This window comes from Vicugna pacos, chromosome 3 (assembly GCF_048564905.1).
Source record: "Vicugna pacos chromosome 3, VicPac4, whole genome shotgun sequence".
Classification (NCBI taxonomy): Eukaryota; Metazoa; Chordata; class Mammalia; order Artiodactyla; family Camelidae; genus Vicugna; species Vicugna pacos.
The window spans coordinates 40947524-40953523 of NC_132989.1; positions in this window are offsets into that span (position 1 = coordinate 40947524).

Genomic DNA, 6000 nt, shown 5'->3' on the forward strand with positions numbered 1-6000 from the left:
TGTCAAATTGAGGGACACGGTCACTTTCTTACCTATCCAGATGTTTCTGGCAGTAAGTTAGCTAAGTATCTGGCCCAGGCCCTTCGCACTTTGAATGTCTGTAGTGCCACTGCTCATCTTGAGTTTCTCAGGTGAACTCCCAAAGGGAGTCCAGTGTCACATGAGGGCAGAGGGCTAGAGCGCCTGCTATCCATCCTCTATCCCCAGACAACCAGCAAACACAAAAGTCACATCCAACTGCTGTGTCACATCCGCTTGCAGAAGCCCGTGGCCCAGTTTTCCTGCCTGCCACCTCCCCCTACCCCCTGCACACCCGGACTCAGTCACAATTTCTAGTCCTTTTTTAGCTCTGTAGTTGGCACTTGCCTCATAAGTGTGAGCAAATCAATTGGGGTGTAACTGAAGAACCCCCTTCTAGATGGTGAACATGTAATTTTCATCCCACATTTTCTCCCCAGATTCTCAGGGGAATGAAGTTTTAAAATCACATAGTTTCATCTATGAGTTGGTTAAGCAAATGTTCCCATTTAATGTGAGATACATTAGGAAACAAGGAAGCATGTACATAAACTATTGTCTGAGTGTTTGCATTGCAAGGCTGGGATGTGGAAAGAAAGCAAAAAGCTTAGGGAAACAAACAAACAAAGGAATAGTATGAAGGCTGCAGGCCACATCTGCCCGTTCAAAACAGTATTTATGTTCACTCACCCTTGACTGAGTGGAGGGTGGGGGAGGGTAACAAGGGAAACTTTTATTAAAATGTAGGAAAAATATACATTGTGATATGTGACTAGATACTTTGTAATGTATTGTCAAATGTAAAGTCGAAAACCATCTCAAATTATCATCGCTCCATTCTAATTTGCACCTAGTTTCCTCCCTTCAACCTCTCAAAGGCCTGTGCCATTAACAGAACTGACACTTACACATAGGATGTGTCAAAGATCAGGCGGTTTCTTCAGTAATTTTCACCGGTGAGCATCGTTGGAAAAGAATTAGATGGTGCTTCCCACAGAGACATGCCCATGGAGGTGCAATTCCAGGTTCCCTTTTACCCCACGACTAGTAAAGGAAATAAAATAGTAAACACCACGAAGAGGCAACAGAAAAGGAAACCCACCCGTCAACAGCAAACAAACATGGGAAGTAGCATCATGTAATCACATGCTTGGAAGACAAGAACAGAGAGAGCGTCTGCCTCGGCTAAGCTGGGTCCCAAAGGTGAGCCCCAAACTGCTGGAACAGTGCTAGGGAAAGACAGTGTCCACCAAGCCCGGAGAGTTCTCCTTACACCCCCAGTTTGAGGGGGGCAGGAGGGGAGGAGACTAGTCAGCCAAGGGGAAGTCGCGGGACATCCCTGGAGAATACAGGTCTGTGAAGGCAGATGCCAGCCTCCGTGGGAGGTGGAGGAAATGCCAGAAGTCGGTCTTTTGGTGCATTTGGGGGAGGGGAAAAGTAGAGCACTAATGCAAAACACCCCACAAAGCTAGATCTAATATCCCAAATGATGAATGCAGGGCTGGAAATTGGAAGAGGAAATGAGAAAAGATATCCCGAGGCAAAAAGCCAGTGGAAAAGGTTCCATCAGAGCTGCAATGAAACTAGCCTTTCCTCAACCTCCCCACCTCAGTGTTAACACTGGCTGAAAGCCCGGGCACCCCGTCCTTCCCCTGTAACTAACTAATGAAATAGGAAGGTGAACAACCAGGGCTCAGGAGGGATCAGAGGGCCTGGGGCCCCACAATGAATGTAGGGCTGACCTGAAGCCTGGGGTGGCCCCCCTCAGAGACTGGATGTATCCCACCAAGGGGAGTGAATCCAGACACAGGACAATTAAGGAAACCTCAGAGTTGAGAAAGTGAAAATTAAATTAAATCCACCAACAAATGCTCCCCTCAGCCCCAGCTTCTCCATAAGCTTTTGTAAAAAAAAAAAAAAGAGAGAGAGAGAGAGAGAGAAAGTAGGTAGAATGCAATTCTGAGCAATCTAGCTGGCATCCTGGAAGGGAAAACACATCTCATGGTAACAGACAAAGGAGCTAAGGAGATTGGGCGCCACAGCAGAGACAGCAGAGGTCTGAGCAGAGCTGTCCACGCTAAATATGGGTGAGGAGGAAGGGCAGGGCAACTGCGCACCCATCCTACGGAAAAATACTTGACAGAGAGGTAGACAGCATACAAGAAACAGACCAAAAGCTCAATCTGGAATAAAATATAACCTAAGACAGAGAGGAAAACGCCAAGTGAATGCTCAAGATAGAACTTAATACGAAAATAAATTCAGTGGAACAAGAGCTCAAAGACAACTTGATGAAACAACAAAGTTAGATGTAAAAGGCATGGCAAAACCGAAGAAAGAAACTGAGGACCAAAAGCACATCATTTCCTAACTGATGCATGAATACACTGAGACAAACAGGCTCAACATAACTGCAAATTGAATTATTGAGAAAAAAACAAAGGGATAAGATACAGAAATTCACAATGAGAATCCGAGTAGCTTCCCGCAGTGGCTCAGTGAATGGTGGGAAGAGCCGGGATGTGAACCTCACGTGCTCACTCAAGACCAGCGCTCTGAACCGCTGCGCTGCTGAGAGAACCTCTGACTAACGAGGACGGTGTGAGTGGGTGAAGACAGAACCTTTACAATGAAACAGTAACAAAAAGGCCACTAAAGAGACTGGGAAAAAAATAGTCAGCGAGGAAGGAGGGGTCCAAAACAAGGGTGGAGACAGTTTCAAAAAGCAGAGCGTGGCCCGCAGAGTCAAATACCAAGAGGAGATCAAACAAAAAGAAGATGCAAAGGTCCCTTGAGCTTCAGCCATGATGCTGCCAGTCCTTGCGGATCTGGGAAGGGCAGTTTGGGATGACTGGAGGGTTGGGTAGCCGATGCTAGATCAGTGAGTTGAGAACAGAATAAATGACAGAGAAAAGGACACAGTGAGTGTTGGGTATTATTTCTAGACGTTTGGCTGTTCAGATAAGAGGAAGCGTCAGTAGACACAGGGTCAAAGAGGGACTTTCCTACAGTAGGTTTTGCTTTGGTTTTCCTAAGGAGGGAGCGACTTGAGCGTGGGTGATGTGTGGGTGTTGAGCTGACCTGCTCACTTCTATTCCACATTTTTTGCAACAGCCCCTGATTTTACTAGAGCCAACCCCCGCCTCCCACTCTGCTGTCTTGGACTGCTCAAGTGGGTGGGTTCTGACCTCCCATAAGACCATTCAACACTTTCCGCAGGGACTTTAGAACGTGAGTGACTGACACCAGGACAAATCGATGGTTAAAGCTGATTCACCCTTGTGATGATGAGTCCAGCTCTGGGTTCACAAAATCTGTGTGACTTTTCAGGCCTGACCTAGGCAATTACAAGAGCCCTCCTGGAGGCCTCATGGGGAGGCCGCCCTCCCCACTCCGGTGCACAGCCAGCGCACTGCAGTCTCCGAGGGGGGCTGCAGTCAAGGGCTCAGGCCTCTGATCTTGGTGCTTCATGTCACTGCATCCCTAGCCCGGTGCCTTCTACTCTTGGTCTCTCTATCCAAGGCCTCTGGCAGACCTCCACTGAGGTCTCCCTCTCGGGAGGAGAAGGGAATCGTGAAGACATCTTTCTCCACTCGGACTTAATACCCAGTCCTCGTCCACCCCCCAGCCCTCACCCCCTCACCCTGCCCCCATCCCAGGGTCCATAAAACTGCAGGAGCTCTTTTGTGCAGCGCTGGTTGACAGACACGAAGATGAACCCCACGATGATCCACCTGACCCTCCACCGTGAGGAAAGGGGAACAGGAGAGTCATGCTGTCTGGCTTTAGACTCTTGCTCACACTATATGATCGCAGGGATTAAAGGCTTAACTCTTTCCTTTTTGGCTCTTTCTTTCAGCAGCTGCTGGGCCACCTGACAACTCAGCACCTTCTCCCAGCTTAGCTGAGCTCCTGACAACTGGTCCAGAGGACACTGTCCACCATGCATTGCTCCCCAGCTCCATAGAGCTGCCCGGACACCTGTCCTGCCCCAGGTGGGCTCTTGTACATTTCCTTGCTCGTGGTAGTCTCTTTTTTGGCTTAAATTAGCCCAAACTGTTTGCAGCTGAAAAGTCTTAGCTAACATAAACTTGCCTACATGCTGATCATGAAAAGCCAATAAAGACTAAGAGTTCAAAGATATGGAATAGAAGGAGGAGAAATAGTAACAATTAATACAGTGGGGCTCCTGAAGAATCAGGGAAAATGGGATCCAGAGGTCACTCCAGTAGATGGGTTTTTGACAGGAGAGAAACTTGTTCCACTGAACTGAGAGGAATTGAGGCAACAAAGGGATAGAGATTTTTATGAAGATTTGGGGCAGGGTAGGTAATCAGGATGTCAAAGTTATCTGTGTTGGATGACTTCTTTCTAAGAAAGAGGAAACATTGCTGAGAAGATGGAGAGACTATATTCTATATCTTGTAAGAACCTTTAAGGAAAAAGAATATGAAAACAAATATACGTATGTATATGCATGACTGAGACATGATGCTGTACACCAGAAACTGACACATTTTAACTGACTGTATTTCAACTAAAAAAAAAAAAAGAGGTGACAAGTTTAAAAGTCTAAATGGCTGCTGTGGGGACCGGCTGAGGAGCTTTCGAACCACTGGAGGCATTGCCATGGGAACAGGCAACAACATGAGTCTGCATAACTGGGTACCTTCCTCACAGACAGCTTGAGAGAGATGTAGAGGGAGTCACACGTTTTATCTGAAGTACTTCCTAAACTTTGTGCTAAATGTATCCTTTGTTTTCAGTTATGATCTTAAAGCAAAAAAAAGTGCCAGAATAAAAATGTATTTGCCAAACTTTGAAGACTGTCAAATTTGGAAGCATTAAATTGAAAAATTGAAATAAACTTTGGTGGGGAAAAAACCCAAATCTGTTTCAATGACGTCTTGGTTTTGTTCTCTATGTAAAACTTAAAGTACATACGAATGGCCAGCAGAGGGAGCCAAAACCACGCATATAGCCTTCTTTTCTTAACAAAGCTTTTAGGAAAGTGCATTAAGAATTGTAAAATGCAAATGAACCTCATCTTCCAAGAATATATGCAAAAACCATATAAATCATATAACTTAATGCTACTCTGATGCCAAGTACATTAGGGAAAATTTCAAAGCTAGAAAGGGATTCTGAATGTCCAGCAGTTCAAAGGAGCAGCATCCCCCACAGTCCTCCCTCCCGCGCCCCCTTCCTCTTTTCTCTCTGGGGCCAGTCTGTAGCAACTCCTCAAAGCTAGGTAATCTGTATTCTATTTCAGTGCAAACATCCTGTGAGTTTTATCAGCACTTATCTCCTCCTGTTGCTGGGAGCGTACTGGTTACAGGTGTGCTGACAAAAAGCAGGAGGGCCTCTGGCTCAGACCGCTTAAGTTAGGCCTCAGGTGTAACCTGGGAAAGAGAAGGGACACATTTCTTGTGGAAGTTTTGTTTGAAAAAATCTGCTGCCCCTAAATACTTGTGTCTTTCCATTTTCTGCATGATCCCTGCGTTAGTTAGGGTATGCTGTTTATAAACAAGAGAATCCAGCTATGACATACTTAGGGAAGGCATTTCTTGAAAGGAGACTATCCTTTAAATAGTCTATAACTAAAATCTGGGGGAAATACTTTATAGTTAAAAATGACAATGAGAGTTTATTTTGAACAACTTTATGTTAACAAATTGGAAAATTTATATTCAATGGGTAACTCCTAGAAAAATACAACTCTCCAAAACTGACATTAGAATAGAATAAAACAGAATAGAACTATTTTTACAAATCCATATACTATTAAACACCTTCCTATAAAAACCAACCAACCAACAAACCAACCACAGGCCCAAATGCCTTCACTGTTTAAGTTCCAGCAAATATTTAAGAAATATTTGGGAACCAAAAGTCATCTGAAACAAAGCCTTCCAGAGAAGAAAAAAAAAAAAGAGCTAGTAGCCCCCAGTCCTGTGAGACTGGCGTTACCCGATATCAAAG